The 17072-nt window shown below is 42.4% G+C and overlaps 1 protein-coding gene across 2 annotated transcripts in view; it reads left to right on the top strand.

Annotated features, from left to right (window-relative positions):
- The first annotated feature begins 5171 nt into the window (after positions 1-5171).
- The window catches only part of JAK1 (Janus kinase 1), an 87043-nt gene continuing 75142 nt past the window's right edge, over positions 5172-17072 (top strand). The window contains exons 1-2 of one of the 2 annotated variants that reach the window (XM_063427877.1): positions 5172-5213; positions 14196-14297. The gene's annotated coding sequence lies outside the window, so the exon portion shown is untranslated. Of the gene's footprint in view, positions 5214-7144; positions 7163-14195; positions 14298-17072 lie in introns of those variants that run through there. The other variant, XM_063427879.1, reaches the window with a different exon arrangement.

Raw genomic sequence — 17072 nt, 5'->3', positions numbered from 1 at the left:
GGACCTCCCCTTCAGAGAAAGCTAAGGACAAGCGATGTCCGCCATTTTGGATGTATTCGGCTTGAGCGCTGCTGGAAATGTGGCAGTGCCGCATGCTGTCTTTGAAGGTAAGGAGCCCTCATGGTGGGGACTGGGTCACCTCCACCCATCCATTGGGGGGGCAGTGGGGCTTCAACTCCATGCTATCAAGGGCCAGTGCGCATCGGACAAGGAGAGCAGCCGCCTCTCCCTTTCACTACGCCTGCTTGACCTTGCTTGCAGATGATAAGTATTACCTCATGGGGAGCTTCTTAGAACCGTCAAAAGCAGCCCCAACTCGGTCAGACGATGCTGGGTGCCAGGAGGACTTAGTTTGCTCAGTATAATAGAGCCAAGAGTACTGGCGACAGGACTAATACGGCTGGAACCAGATGAGCTCTCAATAAACACGTCTAGTTGCCATTGCAGTCAGGCCCCACCCCCCGTGAAAGTGTTTTAAAGAAAAATGGTCACTTCTGAGGAAATAACACTACTGAATAAAACATTGGCAATTTCGTAACAGCCTTTTTTTCAAACATGTAGTTCAAACGTTATAGTGCCGGCTCACTGTTTAGGACCCTTGCCCCGGTAAAGAGTACAAAATTAATTTACTTCCCTTTTCTCCCTCGCCGCTGTAGCTCCACCTCCTTGGCTGAGACCACCAATCTTGCTAATCTCAACCAGAGCAATAGGAGAGCATTGGAAGGCCAGCGTGCATGTGTGGCAAAGCGTTGCGTCATTCAAATGTTCTCAATGAGGCCATCTGATTGGAATAGTTGAGTTTAACTAAGCTATATTGGTGGCAGGGCCTCTAGTGGCTGTCAGTGTGACGGTCACCAGAGGCATTTTAACCCTGCACTGTAAACATTGCCATTTCTACAGTTGCAGGAAGAGATGAAACAGAATTTTTCTGCTAACGTCGTTAGAACTACCGTCAGTTCATGAGCCACCCAATGGGTATTGCCAACAGTGGCCCAGTATGTCACTTGCTCCCAGCTTTCATAGAGAGCGCGGCATGGGAGGGAGGAGGTGACCGCACAGGCAATAGGGGGTAAAGAAGCACAGGAGTGAGCTACTGCAGACCCCACACTCAGCATCATCAGCCAGCAGCAGCAGGACCCAAGGCAAACCACTGTATGCTTACAGGAGGGTGGCTGAAAATATAAAAATGATTACATGTATTTGTGTTTGTGTCTATGTGTGTGTCAGATTGTGTGTGGATATGTCAGTTTGTGTATCTGTGTGTCAAGGGGTGTGTATGTATAAGTGTGTATCTGAGTGTGTGTATGTCAGTATGTGTATCTGATTGTGTGTATGTATCAGTGTGTGTATCTGATTGTGTGTATATCAGTATCTGTATCGGAGTGTGTTTATGTGCCAGTGTGTGCATCTGTGTTTTAGAGTGTGTATGTGGCAGGGTGTATAAATGTTTGTATGTGGCAGTGTATGTGTATACATACCAGCAATAAGACATATTTACAATACACCAACACAACATGCAAACACACCCGTGCAATCAAACAGAAATAATGCATACAAACAAACAAACCCCTGCATTCAAACACGAACCTTACACATTCAAACAAACATTACATACAAACACACCCCTGTATTAAAACGCTAGAATTATATACAAACAAACCTGCTTTGAGATGCAAACACTACACACAAGTACACCATTGCATTCCAGTGGTAACAGTACATACAAATACATCCCTACATGCACACATATACTCTATAAAAAACATGCTTACATTCAAACGCACAAACACTGCTCACAAATACAACCCTGCAAGGATGGGCAAACGACAGATGAGGATCTACCTTTTGGCTACTCTTGGGCTAGAGGGGTGGCCAAACAATATGTCTTGCACGAAGGCCTTCTCTACATTAGTTCCGCCACTGTTTGCATATGCTCTCTATGCTGACAGGTGGAAAGAGCATGATGTACCATATAATAATGATTAACAAAATGTAGGCACTCAGTTCGAGGATAGAGGTAAGTACAGCAGTTTAAATATCTATATTAAGAGGGTTTTTTCGGACCTCACACATATATTTGTTTAACACAAGGGATAAGAAAACTAGATTAAAAATCCGGAGAAGTCATGGTTCCCCTTTAGACTTCCTTCTAGTGCACTCCCTTAAAATGGTGTTAACTAAGGTGAGGAAAAGAGGAACTATGAGTCAAAATCCACTGTTTCTCTGTAACCCTACATCGATGTATTTTTGCACTACATTGGAAAATCACAAAACTGTAATGTGTAACACATCATTTGCAATTCCTGCAGAATGTTCCTACACCCATTTAAAATTGCTGTAAAACCTTCAATAGTTAAAAAAAAATAAAAAAAAATCTACTCAAGGAACACAGGATTATTCAGATAATGCTTTAAATAATACTAATTCGATATTTCTGGATCTCCAATATTCCGGTAGTCCAGTAAATCACGGCAGCACCTCTAGTGGTTGTCTGATTTAAATATTTACATTGCAGAACTAAGGACAATAAGCTATTCCTTTAACCCCTTAAGGACCAAACTTCTGGAATAAAAGGGAATCATGACATGTCACACATGTCATGTGTCCTTAAGGGGTTAAAAAATATATTCATGTATATACTTTAAAAATGCCATTAAACATACATGTAATACAGGGAAAGGATAGTCTCCTCATGCTCCACCATCAATGAGACCATCATGCTTGATGAGCTCAACCCAATGAAATGCTTCTCACAGAGAAGCATTGGAGACCCATGGCACATGCGTGGAAATAGCTGAACTCCACTAGTCAAATCCTTTTAGTAGCTTCTCATAGAGATACAGTGAATGCTTTGCTTCTCTATTCTTTGCGTGATGATGCTGAACATGAAGACCTTCGATTTTCTAGGGTCTTCTTGATGGAACGATTCCTAGTAAGCCATCCAATCAGAGCAAAATTGCTGAAAATTAATATATTATAGGTAGAGTGTGTCCGGTTGCTGAATTGAAGATGGGAAGAAATAAAGAAGGAAAAACGGTAGAGTGGGACAAAACATATGTAGAGATGTATATGGAAGCAAGTAAGTATTCCTATTGTGCCTTTGAGAGCACCCCTTGACAAATGCTATGTGTTGGGAAGCAAGTGAGTATTTCTATTGTGCCTTCAAGGGCACCCCTTAAAAATGCTAAACCCCTCTTCCTACCTAACTGTGATAATAACGGAGGAAAGAAAAGAAGAGAAAAATATAACAAATGAGAAATAAATAAAACGAGATAATGAAACCAAAAATAATAATAAAATGTTAAATATGAGGTGGCGATCTAAACATTAAAAAAATATAGTTACATAGCTGAAAAGATACTTGCGTCCATCAAGTTAAGCCTTCCTCACATATGTCTGAAGCGCTTTCAATTTTGCAACAAACTATGGAAAAATTCCTTTTAGACCCCAAAATAGCAGTCAGATGTCTTCTTGAATCAAGCAGCTATTACCCCACTAATTAGACATTATATCCCTGTATGTTATGTTTTTGCAAGTATTTATCCATTTGCAGTTTAGACATCTGTATGGACTCTGATAAAACCACCTCTTCAGGCAGAGAATTCCATATCCTTATTGTCTTTCCGTAAAAAAAACCCTTTTCTTTGCCCACAATAAGCTGCAGCATCATCCCAAATCCACAGCCACCCTTATACACAACTGTCCTGACGCGCGTTTCGACACTAACTGGCTCTGAGGTTAGTTACGTAATTTGCGAAGCCCATTTATAGGGCGTATTTCTCATTCCGCATATGATGTTATAAATATGATTCACATAATATCAACAATATCAACAGAATTTTCAATATTCCATGGTTGAGCAGAAACAGTCACTGATAGTGTAATCAATTGGTCAATGAATAGAGTTAAATCTAATAACTATTCAAAGAGGACCAAAGACAATGTGTGGTGAAAACTTTAGGGCAGTTTTAATGGCGATACCATGCCAATGTTATGTAACAGAGTAAGAGCCATAACCCGAAAATGGTATACAGCCCAAATTATTGAAATAAAAGAAAGAGAAAAATGTGGAGGAATAGATGAATGGGGTAAACTCAAACTCTTCGTTTAGTCCTTTGGGGGAGAGGGTCTTAAGGGAATAAATCCAATCTGAGCACTTTGACAGCCAAGTCTTGAGAGAAGTGAGACTTTCTCGAGACGCTCTCACTGCCAATGGGTGAGAACCCTGTTTATTCTATCACAAATACACAAAAGCTAGGAATGATCGCTTCACTGGCACTGCCCCAAAGTTGTGGTCGATCAGTGTAGGAAAAAAAAAATATATATATACACACTTATACAAATTTTATTTACATTGCAGAAAGAAATAGGTTATTTTTGTATCCATTTCTCCCCATTAGAGCTGCTTGCTACATTATGGGGTCTTGCATATCTTGCAATGGACCCCTTTGGTGACTTGGCCGCTAGGCGTGGTGACCTGGGGGTGCAGGAAAGGTTAATGGCGATTAATCTGTGTCAGCGCCTCCCTATATACGGCCTCACAATGAGCGAGATAATGCCATATTCCCACAGTCGTCAGGGGAATTTAGCAAACTTGACTGCGATAACTCTGAATTTTGTCAAATAACCAATAAAATAATGTTTTGACACATTTTTAACACATTCTTTATGAGCATTTTATAAAGATGTTGTGTTTATGAAATGCTGAGAATCTTGTTTTTTTTTTTATTTTAAATTTTTTTCTGGGATGACACTGCCGCTTTAAGACAGGCGGACGCTGCCAGACTCGCGCATGCGCACTCTGCCGCTACGGGAGCGAATGTTTAGAAGCTGCTGACCGTCGAAGTGACGTCATCGCGTTGTTTTACGCCACTTCGCCTCTGTGTGACCGGAAGCAGATTCCGCGAGGCCGCCGTGTGCGTGCGTGAGACCTGGTGTGTGTGTGTGCGCGCGCGCGCGCGCGTGCCCGACAGGATGGATGGAGGCTGTGGGAAAGCAATGCGCGCTTCCGCCTGGCTGGAGTGGGCGGAGGAGAGGAAGTGAACGCGCTCCGGCTAGAGCCACACAGAAGTTGTTTAGAGCCAACGGAGAGAAAAGCGGAGTGACAAGAAACCCCCCCCCCCCAGATTGTACAACTGTAAATACCCCGAGAGGGGGAGAGTCAGCACCGGGAGACCCTGAGAGGGGGAGACACTGACTGACTGAGGAGACAAGTGAGTTATGGGAACGGTATGGGGGGGTTAGATGGTGAGGGGGCGCAAGGGGTGAGTTAGATGGTGGGGGTGGGGGGCTAGGGGTGGGTTAGATGGTGTGGGGTGGGTTAGGTGGTGGGGGGTTAGGTGGGGGGGCTAGGGGTGGGTTAGGTGGGGGGGCTAGGGGTGGGTTAGATGATGAGTGGGGGGTGGGTTAGATGATGAGTGGGGGGTGGGTTAGATGATGAGTGGGGGGTGGGTTAGATGATGAGTGGGGGGTGGGTTAGATGATGAGTGGGGGGTGGGTTAGATGATGAGTGGGGGGTGGGTTAGATGATGAGTGGGGGGTGGGTTAGATGATGAGTGGGGGGTGGGTTAGATGATGAGTGGGGGGTGGGTTAGATGATGAGTGGGGGGTGGGTTAGATGATGAGTGGGGGGGTAGGGGTGGGTTAGATGATGAGTGGGGGGGACTAGGGGCGGGTTAGGTGAGTGGGGGGTGGGTTAGATGAGTGGGGGGGACTAGGGGTGGGTTAGATGATGAGTGGGGGGTGGGTTAGATGATGAGTGGGGGGTGGGTTAGATGATGAGTGGGGGGTGGGTTAGATGATGAGTGGGGGGTGGGTTAGATGATGAGTGGGGGGGTAGGGGTGGGTTAGATGATGAGTGGGGGGGGGTAGGGGTGGGTTAGATGATGAGTAGGGGTGGGTTAGATGATGAGTGGGGGGTGGGTTAGATGATGAGTGGGGGGTGGGTTAGATGATGAGTGGGGGGTGGGTTAGATGATGGATGGGGGGTGGGTTAGATGATGGGTGGGGGGTGGGTTAGATGATGAGTGGGGGGTGGGTTAGATGATGAGTGGGGGTGGGTTAGATGAGTGGGGGGACTAGGGGTGGGTTAGATGATGAGTGGGGGGTGGGTTAGATGATGAGTGGGGGTGGGTTAGATGATGGGTGGGGGGTGGGTTAGATGATGGGTGGGGGGTGGGTTAGATGATGAGTGGGGGGTGGGTTAGATGATGAGTGGGGGTGGGTTAGATGAGTGGGGGGACTAGGGGTGGGTTAGATGATGAGTGGGGGGTGGGTTAGATGATGAGTGGGGGGTGGGTTAGATGATGAGTGGGGGGGTAGGGGTGGGTTAGATGATGAGTGGGGGGTAGGGGTGGGTTAGATGATGAGTGGGGGGGTAGGGGTGGGTTAGATGATGAGTGGGGGGGTAGGGGTGGGTTAGATGATGAGTGGGGGGTAGGGGTGGGTTAGATGATGAGTGGGGGGTAGGGGTGGGTTAGATGATGAGTGGGGGGGTAGGGGTGGATAAGATGATGAGTGGGGGGGTAGGGGTGCGTTAGATGATGAGTGGGGGGGTAGGGGTGGGTTAGATGATGAGTGGGGGGGTAGGGGTGGGTTAGATGATGAGTGGGGGGGTAGGGGTGGGTTAGATGAGTGGGGGGGTAGGGGTGGATTAGATGAGTGGGGGGTTAGGGGTGGATTAGATGATGAGTGGGGGGTTAGGGGTGGATTAGATGATGAGTGGGGGGTTAGGGGTGGATTAGATGATGAGTGGGGGGTTAGGGGTGGATTAGATGATGAGTGGGGGGTTAGGGGTGGATTAGATGATGAGTGGGGGGTTAGGGGTGGATTAGATGATGAGTGGGGGGTTAGGGGTGGATTAGATGATGAGTGGGGGGTTAGGGGTGGATTAGATGATGAGTGGGGCGTTAGGGGTGGATTAGATGATGAGTGGGGGGTTAGGGGTGGATTAGATGAGTGGGGGGGTAGGGGTGGGTTAGATGATGAGTGGGCGGTTTAGATGATGAGTCGGGGGGGTTAGGGGTTGGTCAGATGATGAGTGGGGGGGGTCGTGGTGAAGTTTATTGGCAAGTTAACTGGAAGAGACTCGAACAACTCTCGGACAGGTTGAATGGGGATGAAAATTAGGCAGGGGAAGAATTAGCCGTCTGAGGAATAACAGGTGTGATTACAAGTTGATTACATTAGCTAGTTTAACCCCTTAAGACCGCAGGGCGTTCTATGCCGTCCTTATTTAAATGGCTCTAAATGACGCAGGGCGGCATAGAACGCCCTGCGATCTTTTGTACTTACCCGGTCGCCGGCGATCGCGGTATGGGGACTTACCTGGGAGCCCAGGGAGTCCCCCTCCGTCCTCTTCGGACCCCCTGGGCCATGTAATTGGGAGGTCCTCACAATCACATGGACGGCATAGCCGTAATGACAGGTACTCCCCCTGCTGTCTGTAAAAAAATAAAAATAAATGTTAATTTTACATTTTACAGTGTAAAATTAAATAATATATACTTAGATCATATTTATATTTATTATATATATATGATCTAAGTATATAAGTATATATATATATATATATATATATATATATATATATATATATATATACATACACATAAATACACATACACTGTCTGTTTAATATTAATATATACATAATTATATATATATATTAATATCAAAATACACGTACAATGAGTGATTAAATATATATATAATTTTCATTATATATTTATATATAATAGAAAATAAATATATAAATACGTTAAAAAATAAATAAAAATAAAATAGCTAAAAAATATATATACATGCGTAATTTCGTTCTAACTGTATTTTAAAATTATTATATATATTGATATCAAATATAAAATTATTATATATATTGATATAAAAAAACAGGGAATTTAATTTGCTAGCACTATATTTAACCCTGTAACCCTTTCCAAGACACCATAAAACCTGTACATGGGGGTAATGTTTCACTCGGAAGACTTTGCTAAACACAAATATTAGTGTTTCAAAACAGTAAAATGTATTACAACAACGATATCGTCAGTGACAGTGACATTTTTTGCATTTTTCACAGACAAATGGCACTTACACTGACGATATAATTGTTGTGATACGTTTTACTGTTTTAAAACACTAATATTTGTGTTCAGCGAAGTCTCCCGAGTATAACAGTATGTACAGGTTTTATGGTGTTTTCAAAAGTTACAGAGTCAAATATAAGGCTTGCGTTTCAGTTTTTTCCACATTAAAATTCCCCAGGTTGCCTTTGAGACCGTATGGTAGCCCAGGAATGAAAATTAGCCCCATGATGGCATACCATTTGCAATAGTAGACAACCCAGGGTATTGCAAATAGGGTATGTTCAGTCTTTTTTAGTAGCCACTTAGTCACAAACACTGGCCAAAATTTGTGTTCAAATTAGTTTTTTGCATTTTCAAATATTAACACTAACTTTGGCCAGTGTTTGTGACCAACTGGCTACTAAAAAGGACTGGACATACTCCATTTGCAATACCTTGGGTTGTCTACTTTTGCAAATGGTATGCCATCATGGGGGTAATTCTCATTCCTGGGCTACCGTATGGTCTCAAAGGCAACGTAACCAATCTGGCGAATTTCAATGTGAAAAAACTGAAATATGTTACACGCTATATTTGACACGTGAGACATCACTGAATACAAATATGTGTATGTTACTGCAGTAAAAGCAAACCGTATTTTGACATTCACAGTTAAAATGTCACGTAGAACTAAAAAAAAAATTTAAATTCTTATTTTCTCCCATTTTTTTAAAAATATTTTTTCATATTAAATTATGTTCCATACCTAAATATTTGATGTTAAACGAAAGCCCTGTTTCCCCTGAATAACATGATATATAATAAGTGTGGGTGCATTTAATATGAAAGAGGTGAATTACGGTTGGACAGACATATAGTGCAAATGCCAGGTTTTGTTTACGTTTTGTTTGGATCACAACTTGTACATTTGGCTGCGGTCTTAAGGGGTTAAGTAATGCACTTATTGCAATGAAAGCTACCATGCGTAGGGTAAATGTTTCTTTATAAAGATTGGTGTTGCAGTAAACACCTCCTGGTGAATGCTGCAATATGGTCCATCTGCAATTGATCCTTAAATAAAAATTTATTATTGAACTGTTAACAAAATTAACAGGAATTTAATGGAATTTCAAAGTTAATTTAAAGTATTAGGCCAAAACAGCAGAACTGGAGAAATACTCCTAATTTATTTTATTTTTTTTTACTAAAATTTTAAATTCGCTTTTAATTAAAATTTTAGTTAAGCATGAGCTTTTCTACCAAAGCTTTTATATTCAAATCAAAATATACAAGACGGATAGAAGTACTGTAATGCAATTCTCTATGCAGATTATTATTAGTGCTACAATAATTTTGTAGTGAGAACTAGTTCATTTTTAAGTTTGTCCGACTGCTGGAGTTTTTATGAATTTCTCTGTTTAACATTGCCATTTCAAGCAGCAATATTGGTTTTTGACTTTAGTTTTGTGTTCTTTACTGATTTGCCAGCTAGCTGTTATGTACACATTACTTACAGTACTTCTGCAATAAATTGGGAGGTGTGGGTGGATAGCCTGTCTATGTGCAAATATAACATTGTGTAGATTATATTTTGCATGCAAGCATTTGAGTTTGTGTACTTGTTGCGCAATGTTGCAGACTGCGAAGGAATAGCTCCATCACTTCTCTTGGTTGATTTCGTGGACTTATATTTCCTTGTATTCTGATTCGTTTTACTTGGTTCGTGGTATTTTCCTATTGGATCGGGAACCGAACCAACTCCTTAACTACTGCCCCCCCCCCCCCCGGATGCTTGTTAAACTCTATTAACACTGTGTAACGATTCTAACTGCAGTGTTCTAAGTGTTTGTCTCGGTGGCCACCGTTCAAATACACGAACACGTGGTGGCAGCCATCTTGTTCGCACAAACGCAGGCATCGGTGTTTGGTCGTCGAGTGCAGGGAACTAAAAGGGACACTCAACTTCTGAACGCCGCGGAACTTCCATCATCGCCTGCGGTCGGGTTCAGTACATCCTGAAAAGGCACTGTTCGGTGGAATTGTTTGTCTGGATGAGGGGAATAAGCTCTACATTTCGAATGTAAACTACTTAAGGTATTTTATTAATTTTAAACTACCGAAGTTGACCGACCGCTACCACTTTTCTTATGGAACTATTTTGGGCAGGAGCCTCGTGTGTGGTCAGTCAAAAAAGTGACTTCCATGGAACTCCTGAACTACCGAACCGATCTGGGTGATTTTTGGATATGCTGGTCACCCAGATCGGGGCTATCCAAGGTTGTAACTTTCGTTGGGTTTTCATGTATTTTTTTTTTTTTTTTTTAAATTCTTTATTTTAGTAGTGCGCATTAATATTACAAATAGTCATGGGGTGCCCCGAAAGCAATCCCCAAACATTTTCCACGCTAAACATGCGGGAGCAGTGATTAACAGGCACAATTTTTATATTATAGTCAGCTTAAGGTCAGCTTTCACAATAAATTTATACGATAATAAGGCTTTGTCATATTCTACACTAGCTGTACAGATATCTCATGCTAGGATCTTAGTAGCTGTATAGACATGATAAGGCCTAGGCTTTGTGAATAATGGTCATGCTAGGAATCTGTTAGTCGCTTTCAGGCAATGAACGCTCGCTTTACTGCTATGGTCAGTCGCTTTAGAGATATTAACATTTGTCGCTGTAACATTTGTCGCTGTAACATTTGTCGCTGTAACTTTGTCGCTTTATCATCAGACTTTTTAGTAGTATCGACAGTCGCTGTAATACTGTCGTTGTTTAATCACCCATGCCAGTCCGGGCTATCTGTTTTATCTCCGCGGGGGGCCGCCATCTTGGTGGTCTTGCGACCGTAGTCGGTGGGGGAGTCCCTCTGCCGACCGGTGCTGGTTCAGCTTGTTTATTGTAGCAGGGGAGCCGGCATCTGACCGCTGCTCTGTGGGTTGCACGCTGGTGTCTCAGGGGCTGCAGCTGCTTTATGGCGTGGATGGATCTTTGGAGGTCTGGGTCAGCCGTGATGGGAGGCTCAGTGTAGATTCTGTGCTGTCACTGGACGGCAGGCTGTATGAGAGGTGAATGATAGGTCCAGTTTCCTGCAGGGGCACCCCGCGTGGCGCTCTGCTCGGTTCTTGACGCCTGCTGTTGTCAGGGCGCGGGTTAATTCTGTCCCCCCTGTGTAGCCGTTATCAGTATGGATGGTTATTGGGGCAGATGGTGAGGATTATAATCCCCTGCTTGACAGTGTCTGGGGGTTTCAGCCGCGGTATCGTTCACCGGCACAGGGAGGGTGTTGATCCTCCTTTTCCCTCTTGCGCACATGGCGGCCGCCATTTTAGGTGCAGCGGTGTCGTCCACTGTGGCTCGAGCAGGCTTTTAAGGTGAGGACCGGGATCACCCCCCCGGTCCATAGGGGGGGGAACGGGGCCGAGTCCGCTCAGGGTCGCGCTCCGGGCAGGATGCTGGATTGCATGATGGTGGGGCAGCGGCCGTCCGCCCCACTCACCGACGGGGAAGACCTCGACTTGAGTCACCGAGAGCCTCTCCGCCAGGGGACTGAAGCCCGGAGAGCCAGCCTCTCCCTGGTTCCAGCAGTCTGTCTGCTTCGGGCGCTGTTGCTGTGGGTCGATTATTCCAGTAAAGTACTTAGTTTATGGTCGCCATTAGTTATTTGGTGCGGGAGCTCCTCTTGCCTGCGACCGTCCAGCTCGACGGTCCGGCCACGCCCCCGGTTTTCATGTATTTTGTGGGGTACTTTTGGGGTGTCTGTAAATTGTGTTTTTCTGTACCTGGAGATAATTAAGTTTGTACAGTTCCTGACTCCATTGTCTCCCGGGTACAGGGGAGGGATTACCCTGCTGATGTGTTGTGTTAGAAACCCCTTGCATGGGCATTGTCATAAAAGGGCGTGTATGGTCCTGCATTAAAGAGTCTTCTCCCAGCATTAAAGGGACACTATAGTCACCCAGACCACTTCAGCTCAATGAAGTGGTCTGGGTGCCAGGTCCCTCAGGTTGCAACCCTTCAGATGCAAACATAGCAATCCAACCTCTAGTGGCTGTCTTCCGGCTGTCTCACACAGAGCGTGAGAAATGCTTTCTTATTGACAACTTGAATGTGCGCGCGCACTTGCCGCGCATTCGGCTCCGCTGACGTCACCAGGGGAGGAGAGGTCACCAGCGCCGAGGGAGCCCGGTGCTGGAATAAGGTAAGCTACTGAAGGGCTTTTAACCCCTTCAGCGCCATGGGAGGGGGACCCTGAGGGTGGGTGCACCCTTTGGGCACTATAGTGTCAGGAAAACCGCTTTGTTTTCCTGACACTATAGTGATTCTTTAAGCCTTGGCTCATGTGTGGAGGACTTGCGATACGGGCAATATTTTGACCTCACGATTATTGGCGTTATTTTATTTGGGGAAAAAGGAATCCGCGGCAGTGACACCTTGGCGGACCGCCACACAGACGTATGAACGTTTTATAATAAGATAAATTGGATGTACCTCAGACTTTTTTTTTCCTAATATGTATTTTTTTTCCCCCAATGAAAAATGTATAAAACTCCCTCTGAAATTTACATAAAAAATATGTATTTAGAAATACAATCATTAAAGTCTCCTCCTTTCTTCTTTTAATATATATTCTGTAAGGTATGAGCTTTCTTTTGAATATTTTGTTGGTGTTTTACATGGCATCTGTTCACTAAAAGCTGAATTGAAAAATGCTTTAATTTTAGGCTAAAATGGTTGAGTTATTTATTTATTTATTTATTTATTTAGCTCTGTAGAGTTGCCTCCCTCTCCTAACTCCTGATATTACACCTGTATTTTGCACAGCTCATCTCAAAACTATTTTCCCTTTCGCTTTAGGTTTTCTGTTGTACTGTGCTGATTTTAGGATGGTACTTGCAGTTATTTATGCCTAGTGTACTGTTACTTGGAGAATTCCAGACATTGTAGTGCTAACAAAAATGTGAAACTTGTATGATTGCTCCGGCCAAGGCCTTTTTATGCCTTGTGTTTCATCATGTGACTTGTGTAACTGCTACTAGTCACATCATTGAGACTGTTTCCCAAGCAGATATGAAAATATGTAAAAGATAAATTGCATGCAAGGGTGATTTTTGTGTGTGTTACTGGCAGACTCAGCAAAAAATGTGCAGAGCAGCATCACAGAGGTGTAGAGGTGTAGAGGTGTAATTGAATGTATTGAATGACTTTTTGTGGGATTTATGTGTTCTTGCAATAAATCTTTTTTTTTTTTTTCTTCTTTGTCTCCTCATTTTCTGATTTCAACCTCTGTATGATGTTGGTAACATGAAATGCCCATTATTACTATGGTCCTCGGTAATAGAACAATACCACCCAGTCTGTTTACATTGAATTCCTTTATTCTGAACATGTCTTCATCAACATATACCAGAATATGACACTCATATAATTTAACTAGACATTTGGGGAGGGGGTGGGGGGTGGGGGAGGAGGAATAAAACAAACTTACCATATTTGAATGAAACTTCAGCTTATTATATGTATAGGGGATGTAGCCTGTGTGCACTGGGCAAGGGTAGGCAACCTTCATCACAACCTTCATCACATCACATCACATTATTTGTGCTTATTTATCTTTGTAAAAAAGGGCATGTTTGTGGTTTGTGTTCAGGCAAGTCCTCAGCTTTGTGTAGTAAACTTGTGATATACATAGTTGCAAAACAAACTGGGACTTCCTGTTTAATGTGTTTACATTAAAGTGCCTGATAAAGGCCTTTGTGTAAGCCAAAACATTGCACTTTTTGTTCCAATGTACCTGCCTTCCTGAAGCAATCCTGAGTGCCCGAACCAAATTTATTTTATCTACTAAACTGAGTTTTTCCAACCCTGGCCGTGATAAGCACCTGGTATCCTCTGTTTGTGAATTACTACATTAGAGTGCCAACATAATTGTCAATTCTGTATACTAAATAATATAGAAATGATTGTACACAAATTGTGGCATAAGAGAACAATTTGTGATCAGGACTCTGGTCAGATTGATTTATACAAGCTTATTTTTAGATTAATTGCATGTTCTTATCGCCATTTCCAATTGTGTTTTGACTTGTGTGTTGATTATTTTTTTTTCTTTCTTTTGCTCACAGGGTGTTGCTGCTTGGAAGTAATACATAATGGGTAATGTGACCGGAATGAATGCAATGTAAATCTGCATCCATAGATCAGCATCAAACCTAGGTAATATTTCAGTAAGTATATTTAATTTAACGAATAAAGGAGTAGGGATGCAAAACCAGAGATACACTTCTAAGGTGCAGATATAAAAAATATATATACAACCTTTCAATAACGAAGTAGGCGATATCTATAAAAATAAATCGCACATAGTGTATTACAGAATAAACATAGAGGACACGCAGGATGATAATGTGGAACTCACAAGATTGCAGTGATAATCAAGCCCATCATCCTCAGTCAGAAAATATCTTCAGAATATATGAAACACAATCTTCTATTTTTCCTTGTAAGGTAAAAGAGACCAAATAATAGTGCAGATGTAAATAAAATTTAACAGAATTTATTATTCAATGCACTTACAACAGGGTCCAAATAAAAACGCATAAAATCCACTCCGCAAGGTGGTAGTGACAGCATACAAAGTAAGTCCCCCAAATAGTATAATCCGACGCGTTTCGTCTAGATGACTTCCTCAGGGATTCTGTTTCTCTGTTCTCAGGTCGCCGTTTAAATATGCCGCCAGAATACCGGAATGTGCTTCACCTGTGTGGATTCTCCGTCGTGTGCGTTTCAGTTTGGAACGCACTACATCCGTCCGGCGTCACTTCCGGTTCCGGTTTGGCGATGTAACACTTCCGTGCGTTCCATGTTGGAACGCATAGGCGAAAAAACGGAACATAAAAGAAAAACCTATTTACATAGTTACAGTAAGATGTCCGATAATGAAAAGATATCCGGCTATTATTAGTATAAAGAGACTGGTATGGAAAATGTCTAACTAAAAAATGAATGAATAGCTCAAAAATGAATGAATAAAATAAAAATGTTATGTATCTAATAATCATGGGACACCTTTTGACATCCATATCGAATAAAAGTGTATCACAATACTGTATTTCCAAAAAACATACGTATCTATTATAAATATAAACCCAATATGAATATACATATGGGCACTCCAATACAAATGTTTATTAATTGATATTGATACTCCAGTAGAAATAAAATGAATGAAAAAATGAATAAATATGAAATTGTTGCTCCAAAAGATATTTCTGAAACTTAAAAGACAGAAATTAGAACCAGAACCAAAAATACATAATTATAAGCAGAATAGTATCTTGTATCTAAAAAGAGAAAAAGACAGAAAGAAAGTAGGAAAGAATTTAAATTAATCCTGTAATATCTATATCCATATTTAGACCTTGTTTAAGGGTGCCTAAATTATAGATCCACTGTGCTTCCTTTTTATTCAGTAATATCGATCTGTTACCTCCTCTCCAATTTTTTTCCGCTCTATCAATCCCAAAGGCCAAAAAATTCTCCCATGAAAAAGACGGGCAAGTGTTGCAGTGTTTGGGAACACTATGTTCCGTTTTATTGGTACGGATATTATAAAGTATATTTAATTAACTTTATATTTAAGCAAACTCTTTCTTGACCAAGCTTATTGAAATGAATCGTCAACATAGATTTGAATGGATACTTAGAAAAAAAAACGCTCAATCAGTGTGTCGCTGTGCCTGTGGCCAGTAATATTTCTGGTTAATGTGTTCTCAAACGTTGGATGCAGTTTCTTTCTTTCAATTTGTAAAAAATGCTTTTTATAGCTTTAATTACTTGTAGGAACACTTCAAGCACCACAGTTCATTGTAGTGGTTATGGTGCAGGGAGTGCGCTGGCGCCGTCCCAGTGTAATTTCTTAAAGTAGTTTAGAATGGTTTGACCGCTCATGTCTCCAGCCGTCTGCAGCCCCTCTTTCTGGGCGTCTCCTGCAGGAGAATCCAGTTGGCTCTGCTGACCATTGTAGGGCTGCGCTCATTGGCTGAATGCTTTCAGCCAATGATCGGGGTCCTGGATCCGCTGTGCTATGCTGAGCAGAACAATCTCACTTCTCCTTCTGGATTTGGAGTGCCTTAAACTTGGTGTCAGTTTTTGATCCCCTGGCACCATAACAACTATAGCGGGCTGTAGTGGTTATGATGCTTGGTGTGTTCTATTAATCATGCTGCTGCTAGACGTTGTGATATTATGCCTGTTGAAGTCACAATCAGATTCTCTCTTATGTTTTTGAATTTGTTTATGTTTAATATTATTTATAACTCTGGAAAAATAAATATATTGTATTTTTGTAAAATCCTGTCCTGCTTAAAACACACATGTTTTGTAATCTTGCAGTTTTGTTATCTTCTCATCTTGAGCCTAAATTACTTAAAGGAACACTATAGGATCTGGAACACAAACCTATATTCCTGATCCTATAATGTTAAAACCACCATCTAGCCACCCTGCCTCTCCTTGCCCCACTAAATATAGAAAAATATTTTACCTTCATTGCTTCATTCGTCTGCTGCTGCTGGCTCTGCCCCTGATCTGCCTGCTTGACTGACATCATCAGAAATGGTGTTCTGAACCAATCACAATGCTTTCACATTGGAACTTGGCTGAACTTGTCAAGGAGGCAGATCAGGGGCAGAGCCAGCACAAGCCAAACACAACCCTGGCCAATTAGCATCTCCTCATAGTGATGCATTGAATTAATACATCTCTACGAGGAAAGCTCAGTGTCCGCATGCAAAGGGTGGAGACAGTGAAAGTCAGTGCTGCGCACTGCCCCCAGTAGCACCTCTAGCAGCCATCTTAATGGTGGCCAGTGAAGTTATCACTAGGCTGTAATGTAAAGACAGTGTTTACAGCAAAAAGCCTGAAGGTAATGATATTACTCACCATAACAAATACAATAAGCTGTAGTTGTTCTGGTGACTATAGTGTCCCTTTTTAAGATA

The sequence above is a fragment of the Pelobates fuscus genome, chromosome 7 (genome assembly GCF_036172605.1).
Source record: "Pelobates fuscus isolate aPelFus1 chromosome 7, aPelFus1.pri, whole genome shotgun sequence".
In the NCBI taxonomy this organism is placed as follows: Eukaryota; Metazoa; Chordata; class Amphibia; order Anura; family Pelobatidae; genus Pelobates; species Pelobates fuscus.
Note: the sequence above shows the minus strand (reverse complement) of the source record. Positions and strands in the feature narration are given on the sequence as shown.